General features: G+C 39.1%; 1 protein-coding gene across 2 annotated transcripts in view; it reads left to right on the top strand.

Annotated features, from left to right (window-relative positions):
• The window catches only part of kcnb1 (potassium voltage-gated channel, Shab-related subfamily, member 1), a 40,584-nt gene that overhangs the window by 18,918 nt on the left and 5,716 nt on the right, over window positions 1-15,950 (top strand). The window lies entirely within an intron of this gene.

Raw genomic sequence — 15,950 nt, 5'->3', positions numbered from 1 at the left:
GCTTGTGCTGTCGCGGTCTTGTTCATTTGCCATGTTGTTTGTGTATCTCGCTGAGCCGGCTCGTCGGCGGATGTTAAAGAGAAAACCGATTTTCATTCAAACAAGTCGACGTAAACTACACATTCGAGTTAATCGATAAAATCGATTTATCGCCCAGCCCTACAGGGTGTTGATACTGTGCTACATAGCATTGTTAAACCAACATGAAACAAATGAAGAAAGACTGAATCAGCAGAGGTTCATGTTCGCAATCGGCCCTGGTCGCCCTGTACTCAGTGCCCCCAGAGACAATATGTCAATACTATGCTATCTCAATACTGTGCTATCTCTGTCGACTGGGCTGGGCTCGTGGTTTCTTTTTTAGCTTCTACAAAGCCCAAGGACAACACAACCTGACCAGTATGTTTCCAATACTACCTCTCACTGAAACCTGCTGACACTGTTCATCATAACAAGTTGAGTTACTGCATCATTTGTTTGTTAGTTTGCTTGATGCATCTGCTGACATTTAACACTCAAAGGCTAACATTACACATATCTTTTTTCACAGCATCAATACTGTGTCTTCCAGAGCATAAATTATACAGCTGACAGCTGAATCGTCATATTTAAATTTTCTAAAAAATGTTGGTAACTTTACAATAATGTTCATTAGTTAACATTAGTTAATGTATTAACTAACATTAACTAACAATGAGCAATACATTTGTTACTATATTAGTTAATATTTGTTAATGTTAGTTAATAAAAATACATCTGTTCATTGTTTGTTCATGTTAGTTCACAGTACATTAACTAATGTTAGCAAATGCAACCTTTGATTTTAATAAGGTGTTAGTAAATGTTGAGATTAATATGAATAACTAAGATTAATAAATGCTGTAGAAGAATTGTTCATTCTTAGTTCATGTTAACTAAGGTTGTTAACTAATGATTGTATAGTGTTACCATTTTTTTTCTAAAAAGGTTCTACAGAAGATTTTGCCTGGCTAACTTAATCTACACTCCCTTAATCTACACTAACCCACCCTCCGAAACCATGTCAGCAAACCTGCTGTAATCAACCCTGAAGGCACAAATTGACAAGCCGTGAGTGTTTTTTTGAATGGCAACTGAATATTTATCGCTGTTTACAGTGTCAAAAGGCTGTCACAAAGACACGTCTGTGGCCGGTTGCATAAACTGCTTAAACTAGTATTAAAAGTTAGTCATTAAGTTTTTTTTTTCTTCAATACTGGTCCTAACGTTTTAAAGTAAGCTACATAAAAAGGTAGATTAGTCTAATTTGAATTGGAAAAGTAAGACTACATCTTTACTAACTGCTAGTTTGTCGAACTAGTTCTTAATACACAGTCTTACATAGTGGCTAAGTTTATGTAACTTGCCCCTGATGTCTCAGGACACCCATTTGAGAGAACTGTCAGGTAGCAGGGACAATGTGTGTGTTAATCTAAATAAAACGCCTACAGTATACACCTTTAATTGCCTTTCAAGAACTATCTGTCACCTCCAGAAATGTTAGCACTTGCGTAATGCATAATAGAGCTTCTTTCGTAATGTGTAAATCACCTATGAAAATAAACAGAACCAGCAAATCCGAAACAGGCGCACAGCTTTTAATTAACATGATTTGATGAGTAATTTCTTGTGCCCTCTAAAAAACTATATTACTGTCAAGAGCAATAAGTAATAGCAGACCTACAGTAAAATAAAAGGGCTTTTCTCTGGCATGGTTATTTAACCTTTTCACATGACATTAGACACAAGGTTTATGTAATGTTGATGCATTGAGTCCCTTTACTGGCTTTCATTACCCTACCCAAAGGTATTACTATGGTATACGGTTTAGCCCGGTCAATATGTAGTATATGGTTAGCATCAGAACAGAAATATGCAATATTCAGCATATTCTTAGTTTAAGTCCAAAAGCTCTGTTCCGAGACCTAACAAACTGCCTTCCAATAAAAATGATTATTTAATAATATTTTCATAATACTATTTGTTTACATTGCTTAATATAATATTATATATATTATAAATATTTTATTTTCATAATAAAGATGCAATCAACATATTCCTCTACTCTCAATACATTCTGATATTGCCTGATATTTCTGTCATTTATACATGTAATGCTGCCTTAGACTGGTCCTCACAAGGTTTGAAACAGCTGTATAGATAAGGTAAAAAAAACGTAGGTGAGCTCTGGCTAATTTAGCAGACACATCTTGTATGTTGGCGATTATGAAATGATGAGAAAGTTCCGGCATACAAGAGAAGGCTAATCTAGAGAGAGATAATCAAAGATGGTTTCTGTCAGCATATCACAGAGGAACATGGTGTCTCATTCTATTGAAGTCTTTCCCAGGCCGTTAATACTCCATCGAGTCATGAGCTTGACTGAAACAGGAAGAGAGTGAGCGTGTGATAAACTGGAAGGTGTACGTGTGAGGGGTAATTTGGTCTTAAAGGAATCCAATGAGAAAATGTGTTCAATTTGCCGTCTTGGCCATTTTGAGCACATTTTCATTACTGAGATTATGCGTCAGAGAAACAAGCTCTCAGCCATCTTTAGAATTTTGTGTTTGAACTTATATGTATATTTATATGGCATCGCTGTCGAAGAGTAATAAGCTTGTGAAGTGGATTTACTTATTGTAGAATTAAAGAAAGTTATCATGACGTTTGAAGTGGATGTCATAACAAATGGCACTGGCAGTAGTGACCGGGAAGATTTTAAAAATGAGCGGAAAATTCTACATTTGGTCTCATAATTGCTGTTTAAAGGATAATTCCGGTATTTAGCACTTTGAGTCTCTTTTCTGGTTTGGTTTGGATGAACTAGAGTGGTGGACACAGAAATTTTGACGATGGGTCCTGTCTCTTTTTGACTCGTTTAGAATCGCCTTTGACCGCTTCAGAGTGGCTGGCTACGGGCATGCACGAACATGTCCTTAAAACAACACTTAACGTTCGTTTTCAAAACTGTGCAACTCACCGAGTGGTTAGTGGTGTTCGTTGATGTTCCAAAACAAGTAGCGTAGCGAAACAAATGAACATTGTGTCCAGAGAAACAAATGAAATCAGGACTGTCAGTTTGCAATTACTTATTTTATATATATATTTACTGATTAGCTAATAGTGAACTACTGCTTTTGAACTGATCGCAATTGCTTACTAATTCATTAATCAGAGTTTCTAGAATGTTGATATTGCGTTGTTCCTTTCTAGTGATTCATTAATGATGGAACAGTTACCACATAATGTATTATTAAATTTAGGGCTGGGCAACAATTAATCGCGTATATCAGTATATTAATTATACTGTGTATAATTATTTTGTATATATAAATACACACATATGCATGTATATATTTAAGAAATATTTGCATGTAAATACATGTGTATATATATTTATACATCATTTATATTAGCCTATATATAAATGTAAATATTTAATAAAAAAAAAAAATCTTAAATATATACATGCATGTGTGTGTATTTATATATACAAAATAATTATACACAGTACACACACATATTATGTAAACACAAACTTTTATTTTGGATGCGATTAATCGCCCAGCCCAAACAATATACTAACTTCTAAAGGTGTGTTATTCATCTCCCACAGTAATGTCTTTTCTCAGCAAATATTACTATTATCATTTATGATTACTTGAATTTATTAATCAGAATACAGTATGGCTTAATTCAATTTAAATTTTAGGTAATGTATTCTTTGAAATCCACTGTTTGAGAAAATCCATCCATTCCTTTCCCTATTGCATAGAAATTCCATTCGAATGAGCAACAAGCTAATAAATCACAGAAATGGCAAATAGAAAGGGAGCAGGGTTCAACAGTTTCCCATGCTGTCATTTTATTCTGTCCCTGCCACTTGGCTTGTCATGTTTATAGTGACAGGTAGCGCTCACCGTGCTACGTTATAGCCAGTGCAATCAATAGAAACGACCGTAAAACACACTACACAAGACCTGCTGAAGCACGGAGAGCATCTTTAGAGCAGACCCTTCTATTGGTGTCAGAGATTGGATTGCTGCTGGAATGGATTTGACAGGGAAGCAAAGGCCAGGGGTACAAAATAAATGGCACTCATGGATGGGTGTGTAGTTCTAAGGCAGATGCAAGAGAGAAAGAGAGAGGGGGGGCTCGAAGTCTTTACAGTAGAACCAGAACATTGAAAAGGCCTTTCTCAAGAAATGGTGCCATTTGTGCCTGCTGTTCAAAAGTTTGGGGTCAGTGTAACCCCGTTTTCACACACAAGGCTTTAGCTGAGTTACAGACTAAAATGAATGTTTGAGCTGTTTTAACTTGCACTGACATAACTTAAAATATGTCCAGATGTACACTAGTAATGTTTTTTTCTAAGGGGCTGTTCACACAGAACACGTTTTTCCATTACAATGCGCTACTTTTCCATTGTTTTTCTATGTAAACACACTAGAGGGACGTGTATAAAGGTTGCGCTCGCGTCTCGAATCTTTTGCAGCGTCTCGTGCGTGACGGCGTTCTAAAAACTTGGCGCTCAAGTTAAAATCAGTTCAACTTTAATAAAAAAAAAATCAAAAAATTCCCCGTGTCGCGCGTTTTTCAAAGCTACTTAAATGTCCTAAATCAACTAAGGCCTAATCCTGGGCTTAAAGGGATAGTTCACTTTGAAATAAAATTTTGGTATGTTTTAGCTTACCTCAAGGGCATCCAAGATGTAGGTGTCTTTTTTTCCGCAGTAGTTTCAATTTTGATATTTTTAGGTCAAACCGTTCTTGTCTGTCAGTCATTTAATGCAGGTCGATGGTCACTGTCTCAAAACACAAGCACAGAGTCCAAATTAAAACAATTCCCCATCGTCCAAATTAAACAATTCCCCATCGTAAGTACACATTGATGGCCTAAAATGAGCGGTTTGTGTGAGAAAACGAACAGTATTTATGTCGTTGTTATCTCTTGAACACAGCACACGTCCAAATGATCTGACGGCGCGGGCGGGTATAGATATATAAATAGATGTTGCCTTGGCTACTGCAGTTCATTGGAACGAAACCGTAGCCAAGCGGGTATAGATGTATACACTAGATGTCGCCTTCGCTACTGCAGTTCATTGGAACGAAACCGTAGCCAAGGCGACATCTATGTATATATCTATACCCGCCCGCGCTGTCAGATCATTTGGACGTGTGCTGTGTTCAAGAGATAACAACGACATAAATACTGTTCGTTTTCTCACACAAACCACTCGTTTCGTGTCTTAGGCCATCAATGTGTACTTACGATGGGGAATTGTTTCATTTGGACGATGGGGAATTGTTTTAATTTGGACTCTGTGCTTGTGTTTTGAGACAGTGACCATCGACCTCCATTATATGACTGACAGACAAGAACGGTTTGACCTAAAAATATCAAAATTGAAACTACTGCGGAAACAAAGACACCTACATCTTGGATGCCCTTGAGGTAAGCTAAAACATATCAAAAATTAATTTCAAAGTGAACTATCCCTTTAATCTAAGACCTGTCTGTGAAACCAGGCCTAAGACTTTTATTCAACAAGCATTAAATTGTTCAAAAGTGACAGTAAAGACTTTTATATTGTTACAAAAAAGCATTTTTAAATAAATGCTCTTCTTTTAAATTGATCTATTCATCAAATAATACTGAAAAAAATGTATATGGTTTCCACAACAGTATTAAGCAGCACAACTGTTTTTAACTGTGATAAGAAATATTTCCTGAGCACCTAATCAGCATATTAGAATGATTTCTGAAGGATTAGCCAATGTGACAGGATTAGAGCTGAAAAAATGTAATCTTTGCCATCACAGGAAATACTTTTTTTTTAAATAATTAAAATATGTAATTTTAAGTTGTAATAATACAATTTAAAATGTTATTTAAATACAATTTTATAAAGTTATTTTAAATTGTAATAATATTTCACATTTTCACTGTATTTTTTTTATCAAATTCATGCTTGGTGATGAGCAGAAGAGACTTCTTTCAAAAAAAAATTAAAAATCTTACCGATCCCAAACTTTAATGTATATATCATTAGAAATTATTACTGAACTTTTTTTTTTTTTTAAGTCCAAAGTATGATACAACCAGGCTATCAAATAATGTGACTATTTTCAGTATGCTAAAAATTAAATATTAACTAAGTCAGCAAATAACACAGTTTCTTGAAAATGGGCATTATACTGTTAGTAGTTACTCTTGTGAAACCGATGTAGATTCCATGTGGAAAATAACTGAGACTACTCTCTGAGATACATAAAAAAATAATGTGATTGCTGCGGTTGCGGTACGTCTCTCTTAATTACCTTTCCCTTGACCTAAGTGTACTCCTGAAGGCTGTTGCATGGTGTTACTGCCTTTAAACTAAAGATTCAGGTCAAGAGTCAAATTACATGATTCGTTGACTTTTGGGTGTGTTGGCTCATATTGTAACGTCTTGTCAATCGTTTAGTTCTTCTACATTAGGATGTGTTGCTGCACTCCACGTCTCAACTTTTCATCTTTAGCTTGTTGCGTTTCTGTAAATGCTTTCGCCACTGTCTTATTTTCCACTGACACACAGGCACACACTCACAGTCACACACACATGCATTCTTTTCTCTCTCCCATCCCTGCAATGCTAAAAAGCGTGTCGTCATTGTCACCATAGCAACTGTGTCTTGTGCGACGCTTGAACGCACAGCTGTCTCTGCCAGGATAAGCAGCGGCGTGCGTATGTGCATGTGTTTACTTTGTGTACCGCTGTTTTTGTTCGTGTTTGATTCTTTGTGCCAGTGTCTAATGTTAAATGTATGAGCAAGTTTGTGTGGTCGGGTGTGTCTCGGAGAGAGTCACTGGTGCATAACTGCGTATTTGTGATAGATACGTGTCTGATTTCTCATCATTAGATGTTCTTGAATGACACACAAATGAGAGATGAGTTACACTGTGCAGAATTATAACTATTTCTCATACTTTAAAGGGATAGTTCACCCAAAAATGAAAATTCTGTCATCATTTACTCACTCTCATGTGGTTCCAAACCTGTATGACTTTCTGCCTTGTGTGGAACACAAAAGAAGATATTTTGAAGAATGTTGCTAACAAAACAGTTCCCATTGACTTCCATTATATGCTTAAAAAAATAGAATGGAAGTCAATGGTTGCCACTGTTTGGTTACCAACATTTTTCAAAATGTATTATTTTGTGTTTTGTAAATGATGACAGAATTTTCATTAATATTGCATTTTGGTGTGTAAAATCATGCTGTACCAGTTCTGCTAAAGACTAATGATTCCTCAAATAATGCAGCTTGTTGAGGAGGGCTATGATATTACTTTTCAAAGCAACCAGACTTACAATTTGAACCTATGCACATTAAAACATGACTATATCCTATAGTCGCACATTGAAGGAGGAACTTGTGTCATATGTAGTGATCTGCACATCATAAAGACTTGTGGTATCAGCTATCAGAAAATGTTGAAATCTAGTTATTTATTAATTCTATCTGATGGTCTACAATGAAATGCAACATAAAAATTGGAGCATGAAATATTTCCACATACTGTCTGTTGGATATCTATATGAGGTGTGTGTGTGTGTGTGTGTATTCTAAGAGAGCACTCCTGTAGGATCCCAAAGCTGCCCGACTGGAGCTATTAATAACTACATGAGGGGCTGGGCAGGTTTATATATAGACTCTGTGACTGGATTTTCCCTCTCATTGCAGACAAATGAATAATGAACGAAAAAAATAGGGCTCTGCCAAGGACCAGTCGCTCAGGTCATCTAGCTCTGTGTCTGTGTGTGTGCAAGCACGAGGACACAGCTGTTGCCCCTGTATCTCAAGGGGTTTACAGATACAGCCGAACCTTGTCTTTCAGCATCAGGTCAGAGCTGTTTCGAGAGACAAACAGAAGATAAAGACGAGGACATTTCTTCAAGGGCAGTACTAAAAATTGAACGATTTATGAAGGATTTTAACTCATTTCACATTGATATTCAGGAGAATATGTACGTGTGTTTGAGTGCTTTGTCATGCCATCGCTTGGCGGAAAATGTGGAAGACATGGTCTCTTCTGGTAACCATGGCGACAGTGTCACTTTCAGAGGGACGTGAAGGCGTGTTCGGCAACACTATCAGAAGCTCATCTCTCCCTCTCCCCTATCAAACCACAAGTATGGGTCTGTCTGGCTTCTCACAATGTTGCAACTTTTTAAATGATTGCTCACATTCAAGTAAATGATGTAAATGAAGGAATGTAACTATCTAGAAGCAAAACTCCTAGCCATGTTTCTAGGTCATTGTGGGCGGTTGCAAAATCACTGCTATCTAGTTGCTAGGGTGTTTCTGAATGGTTGCTTACTAGCCCAAGTCAATATGATTCTTGTCTTTAGATTTGTCTCGAATCCATTCTTCAATAAAGGTCCAAATATTTTTACCTGATTTATCATCTGTTAGAAGTCTGATGGGCTATAAAAGTAATATCACACCTCTCCTCAACTTGTATTATTTGAGCTATAATTTTGTGTTATGTGCAAGTACTTAGGGTTAGGGGTTCATTTAGATAGTGATGATTGCCATTTACAATAAAAATTAACCATTGACGTCAACATTATATATTGTAAGTAAACTCATAAACAGGTGGAATAGCCTCAACTACCTCGGCCACGTCTGTACCATGGCATCCAGTCCGAGAGGAGCTGGATGAGTGAGGGAAAACCACATCGGACAGTGTGTTGTCTCTTGAGACGCAAACAGGTACTTCCGCTTGACTAAACTTCTCTCACAGGAGCCCCTGCCTCGACAGGATGTCTGCTCTGTGGTTTTGATGCCCAGGGATATAAACCGCTCTTAGAGAAAGCAGCTTCCCTTGGGCCCACAGGAGGATCTGGTGTGCCAGTTTGTATAGGTGAAGCAACCGCAGAACCCCCTGATGGTTTATGTAGGAGACTACCGATGTGTTGTCCATGCGGACAAGCAGATGATGGCCCCTCAGGTCTGGGAGGAGGTGTGTGAGTACTCGAAACACAGCCATCAATTCCAGCCGATCTATGTGCCAGGAAAGAAGATTCTTAAAAATAAAGGTGCCAGGAAGAACCAAAAAGGGGGGTTAACAGCGATGCCATAGAAGAACCTTTTTTGGTTCCCCAAAGAACCTTTCACTGAAAGGTTCCTTGAAGAATCTATTTTTTTTCTTAGTGCCATAAAGAACCTTTTTCGGTACTGCAAAGAACCCTTCATTTGAAATGAAGAGCTCCTACCCATATTCGGTATACAAATTGAACAAAGAAAAAGTCTGTGCACTGACTTGTACCTGAAGTTTAAATGGGACTCGAACCTATTTTAAATTGTCTCAGTCTTACACTACATAATACTACTACTACTAATAATAATAATTATTAATATTATTATTCCTATTACAGTGATAGCCATATATTGTAAAACAAATGCACTGAAAAATAAATGAAATTAGTTTTGTCCAAATTTCTATACATGCACGTGAGCTTTTATTTTGATGGAAACTGCAGTCAAGCTTTTATTTAGATTTAAAAAAAATGCTGTAATCGTCAACTATGCAAATGTGAAAATAATGCATAACTGCCCAAATGCACACTGCTACAGTCTACTTAACATAGGAAGCACAAATCTATTTGTGGCGGTCAGTGCAGATATTGTGGCAGGCCACCACAAATAAATCAATGTATGGGAAACAAAAATTTACTCCAACAATGTGAGGTCACATGAGATTGATGGTGAAGAACCCTTTTATTATCTAAAGAACCTTTTGGCGCTACAAAGAACCTTTTGTGCAATGGAAATGTTCCTTGGATGTTAAAGGTTCTTCATGGAACCATATACCCCATTTTTAAGAGTGTACCACTCATGATCGCCCCCAACCCGTGAGGGATGCATCTGTCGTTAGCGTTATGAGACGACAAAGAGTACCCAGCACCGGGCCTTGGGAAAGAAACCAAGGGTTTTTTCACATAACTAAGACACGTAGGCATCACCGCGTGACCTTGATCATGTGGAGCGGGTTTCCCCTCGGGGAGAACCCCTGGTTTTGAGCCACCACTGCAGGGGCCTCATGTACAGCAGGCCAAAAGGTATCATGTTGGATGCAGCTGCCATGAGAGCCAACAGTCTTTGGAACTGTTTGGCAGTGAGTTACTGGCCTAGTTTTACCCCATTTATGGCTGAGAGAATTGACGCAATACGAGCAGGAGAAAGATGTGCTTGCATCGTCGTCGAATCCCAAACCACGCCTAGAAAAGTGGTTCTCTGAGCTGGAAGAAGCACACTCTTCTTGGCATTGAACCTCAACCCCAACTTTCTCACGCGAGCGAGAATGACATCTCGATGCCGAACCACCCAGTGCTCGGATTGAGGTAGAATCAACCAGTCATCAATGTAATTCAATAGTCTCAGAGGAGCCAGAGCTGCATTCACCCATTTCGTGAAAGTGCGGGGGGATAAACCTTGGCCGAAAGGAAGAACTCGAAATTTGTACACTTCACTGTCAAACGCGAACTTGCATCCAACTTGTGGATGGATGGATACGTGGAAGTATGTGTCCTTGAGATCTATTGTGACAAGCAAGTCCTGGGACCTAATTTGTGACACGATCTGTTTGAGTGTAAGCATCTTGAACTGGAGCTTCTGAACAGTGCGATTTAGTTTAGTTTAGTCTAGAATAGGACGCAACCCTCCATCCTTTTTTGGAACAACAAAGTAATGGCTGTAAAACCCTGACTCCCTGCTGGGAGGAGGAACCTGTTCTATAGCCTCCTTTTGCAAAAGCTCGCAAGCATCTTTTTAGCCCTGGGCATCGCTACATAGCCATGGTGTTTCAGCCCCAAAATATTAGAATAATTAGATGTCTGGGGGCTGAAAACACAATAGGAAACGGGTTTCTTCCACAACCTCAACACCTTGATGTGGAGGTTGGGAAAAAAAGACAATCCCAGACGAGGAGGTTGTGATCTAGATGGTAGAAATCTTTCATCTACTTTACTCTTTTGATGTATTTATTGTTTCTCGGCTGACCAGTCAATGTTAAGCTTAGCAACAGTGCAAGTCACAACCTCCATAAGCTCCTCATATGCAGGAGTATGAGGTGGCGAGTCCTCCATATCTTCTGTTTCGATACTAACAACAGCCAACTCCTCAGAGCTGGATAGCTGCAGTACCGGTACCTCATCCAGGGGTGAAGAAACCGTAGCGCGTGCTTCCCCCTGAGAGAAGGCACTAGACCTGGCATGTGAGGGCAGAGAAAGGGCTGGGCCCTCACAAATCCAGATCCATTTGTGTACCCCACGATCTAAGTCGCACCTGAATAGTACCCGAACAGTGTGGAACGCGTGCCGAAGCACTCTCCTCGAAGAGCGCCCGGCGGGAGCGAAGCATTCTCATAGATAGCTTCTCTCAGTGGTCGCACTCAGCCCCCTCAAGTGAGGACTTGGCATGCTTCACTCCCATACAAACAACGCACAGCTCGTGTGTATCCCCACCCGTGATGAAACGAGGGAACCAGGTTGCTGCTGGAAGAGGTGTTAGTCAGGCCAGTAGGGGGTGCTCATCATGTGGTCTGTGTGGGTCCTAATGCCCCAGTATAGTGATGGGGACACTGTACTGTAACAAGCACAGTCCTTCGGATGAGACGTTAAACTGAGGTCCTGACTCTGTGTGGTCATTAAAAATACCAGGATGTCCTTCGAAAAAAGAGTAGGGGTTGAACCCCGGCGTCCTGGCCAAATATGCCCATTGGCCTCTGTCCATCATCATGACCTCTGAATCATCCCCATGATAAAATTACAGAATAGATTAGTACAGGACTGGCAACTGTAATTTCCCCCATTAACACCTTCAGACTGTATGTTTATAAGTAGTAACCAGTCTAGCATGGTGTTGATGCTGATGATAAAAGGGACAGAGACTTCTACACTTTTCAAACAAACCTCTTCATGTGACTGCCTCCTACCGAGCTTGAAGAAGGTTGCCATGGCAATTCTGCAGCAGTGGTTGAATGTCAGTGGTCAAGGTCAAAGGAGGAGTTTTCACTGAAGAGTCACAGAAACATCTGCTGAACGTGTGGGTTATGCAGGATTATATTTACCTCTTTTTTATCTCTTTAAAAAAAAAACAAGTGGCAAGTTCATAGCAATTTCCTCTTTGTGTTCATGTTGGTTTTATACTGTTTTTTGGAGGGGTATGTGGGGGAGGGTGACATTTAAACTGTTTTCATCATACGTTTTAATTTAATGGCTCTATTTAATAATAAATATCACAATATTATTAATATATATATTTTTTATGTACATTTAGAATTCCTCTTTCATTGTTTTTTTTGTTTGTTTGTTTGTTTTTTTGTTAAATATATGTTCTTTGAGTTACACCTCATGTAAAAATAAAAACATGGGGTGGTTCTTTTGTCACATGACAACAACATTCCTTCCTTCATGTTGATTTGGCAGACAACGGTGAAAAATAATTTCATGACTTTTTATGTTCACATATTCCTTGAGTATGGTAAAGTATTGAGTATTGCTTTTATGCATTTACTGTAGCTTTTAAACCACGCGTGCTCTCTGACGCGTGATGTATAGTTTCCCTGAGACCACAGAGACGTTATTGAAAATTATGACTGATTCAAGATCCGTACCGGTTTCTGTGATTTTCTGACAAACTGTTGGCATCCAAAAGAGAGTGATGTCACTGCAGGTAACTAGCCTGGTAATACCAAACTCTGCTACTTCGCTTTGCTGGAAGGGCATAATTGAAAAGCGTTTTCTTTCTCGCGGGGGGCGCTTGTCTGAAGTTTAAAATCATTGGTTACCCGTAAGCCAATCACATAACGTTTGGTTATGACGTGTGTTATGTGCCGGCTCAGCCGCATCTAACTTCCACTGTAAACACATGTATGATGCGAAAACAAAACCATCGAGCGAAATACCGGAGTGAACATGGCTGTGAACGACTTTTGCAGATTATGTGAAGTAAATCTACGCATCCACGGTACAATCAGCGTCTACGTCACAGCTCTCAGCCCGCCCTCTGTTCGTTGATTGGCCGGCTGTTTTGAGGCCGGAGGAAAACTGGGAGATAGGTCGCTATCTCAGACTGAGTACAGAAGCGAACTGAAATTGAGCGGAAGTACGAAGTCTGACGTAGTCAGGCTAGCAGGTAACAACCTGATGATGGAAATTACCGAACTATAACAAAAAGAAACATAAATAAATGTCTTTAAAAAACATAATAAACTGTCATATGTCATATATATATATATATATATATATATATATTAGGGCTGGGAATCGATAAAAAATTTTTTAACTAATTAATTGCACAATTTGCTGTAATTAATTGCAATTAATTGCATTTTCCCCAAGCTTGTAATCATCAATATTTAAACTTAGAATCACCTAATTAAATTAAACAACACAGGAAAAAATAGCCCTATTAAAATAATATTAATCATCAATATATCAATATATTATTCTTTTTCAATAATCAATTAATCAATTAAACTGATTTAAAAAAAAAAAAATGTATACAAATTATCAAAATAAAATATAGTCCTACAAAGCTATTATTACCAGAGCATGTGATCAGAGCAGGTAATTTTACCATTGTTGCCCAGCATGGCTATACCAGCTCAGCAAACAGAAGTCTACTACTGAGAAATTTCACGTTATTGGAGCGGACTTTGCTTTTCCAGTGCGTGATCGGTACATTATTGGAGCGTTTGGGCCGTTAAGGACAGAGCAGAATGCACAGCGCAAACACAGAGCGAAACATTGAGCAGAGAGCGCAGCGCGCCGACACACACACACACGGAACGGAGAGCGCACACAGAGCGGAAAAGACCCGCTCATGAAAGCTGCGCGAGAATGAAACCTGATCGCCGAACAAGGAGGGGCGGGACGGCATATTTTCAATAGCAGCCGCAACAGGAAATCATTCAAACGAGGCAAAAAAAAAGTGCTGCGTCAATTGCGTTATTTTTTTTTTTACGCGTTAAACATCTCAAATGAATCAAAGATGAACGCGTTAATTCCCCCAGCCCTAACATATATATATATATATATATATATACAGTGGGTACGGAAAGTATTCAGACCCCCTTAAATTTTTCACTCTTTGTTATATTGCAGCCATTTGCTAAAATCATTTAAGTTCATTTTTTTTTTCTCATTATTGTACACACAGCACCCCATATTGACAGAAAAACACAGAATTGTTGACATTTTTGCACATTTATTAAAAAAGAAAAACTGAAATATCACATGGTCCTAAGTATTCAGACCCTTTGCTCAGTATTTAGTAGAAGCACCCTTTTGATCTAATACAGCCATGAGTCTTTTTGGGAAAGATGCAACAAGTTTTTCACACCTGGATTTGGGTATCCTCTGCCATTCCTCCTTGCAGATCCTCTCCAGTTCTGTCAGATTGGATGGTAAACGTTGGTGGACAGCCATTTTCAGGTCTCTCCAGAGATGCTCAATTGGGTTTAAGTCAGGGCTCTGGCTGGGCCATTCAAGAACAGTCACGGAGTTGTTGTGAAGCCACTCTTTCGTTATTTTAGCTGTGTGCTTAGGGTCATTGTCTTGTTGGAAGGTGAACCTTCGGCCCAGTCTGAGGTCCAGAGCACTCTGGAGAAGGTTTTCGTCCAGGATATCCCTGTACTTGGCCGCATTCATCTTTCCCTTGATTGCAACCAGTCATCCTGTCCCTGCAGCTGAAAAACACCCCCACAGCATGATGCTGCCACCACCATGCTTCACTGTTGAGACTGTATTGGACAGGTGATGAGCAGTGCCTGGTTTTCTCCACACATATACCACTTAGAATTAAGGCCAAAAAGTTCTATCTTGGTCTCATCAGACCAGAGAATCTTATTTATCACCATCTTGGAGTCCTTCAGGTGTGCTTTCATGTGTCTTGCACTGAGAAGAGGCTTCCGTCGGGCCACTCTGCCATAAAGCCCTGACTGGTGGATGGCTGCAGTGATGGTTGACTTACTACAACTTTCTCCCATCTCCTGACTGCATCTCTGGAGCTCAGCCACAGTGATCTTTGGGTTCTTCTTTACCTCTCTCACCAAGGCTCTTCTCCCCCGATAGCTCAGTTTGGCCGGACAGCCAGCTCTAGGAAGGGTTCTGGTCGTCCCAAACGTCTTCCATTTAAGGATTATGGAGGCCACTGTGCTCTTAGGAACCTTAAGTGCAGCAGAATTTTTTTTGTAACCTTGGCCAGATCTGTGCCTTGCCACAATTCTGTCTCTGAGCTCTTCAGGCAGTTCCTTTGACCTCATGATTCTCATTTGCTCTGACATGCACTGTGAGCTGTAAGGTCTTATATAGACAGGTGTGTGGCTTTCCTAATCAAGTCCAATCAGTATAATCAAACACAGCTGGACTCAAATGAAGGTGTAGAACCATCTCAAGGATGATCAGAAGAAATGGACAGCACCTGAGTTAAATATATGAGTGCCACAGCAAAGGGTCTGAATACTTAGGACCATATGATATTTCAGTTTTTCTTTTTTAATAAATGTGCAAAAATGTCAACAATTCTGTGTTTTTCTGTCAATGTGGGGTGCTGTGTGTACAATAATGACGAAAAAAATGGCTGCAATATAACAAAGAGTGAAAAATTTAAGGGGGTCTGAATACTTTCCGTACCCACTGTATATATATATTTATATATATATCTGTGTCTGTTAAAGAAGAATCTCATTTGTGATTTTTCTTTCCTGTGAGATTGCATGCGATTGAATTGCTCTTTATGGGATGTCCTGCTGTGCAGCTTTTGGAGCCTTCACACGCTAGTGTGTGTGTTTGTATGCATATGAGTATTTGTTGTGTGTCTCAGGAGAACATAATTTGTACATGATTGTAGAAACTCCTCACTGGATGTGATAATGAG

The sequence above is a fragment of the Rutilus rutilus genome (assembly GCF_951802725.1).
Source record: "Rutilus rutilus genome assembly, chromosome: 12".
NCBI classification, from domain to species: domain Eukaryota; kingdom Metazoa; phylum Chordata; class Actinopteri; order Cypriniformes; family Leuciscidae; genus Rutilus; species Rutilus rutilus.
This window is presented reverse-complemented; position numbering and strand designations above follow the sequence as displayed.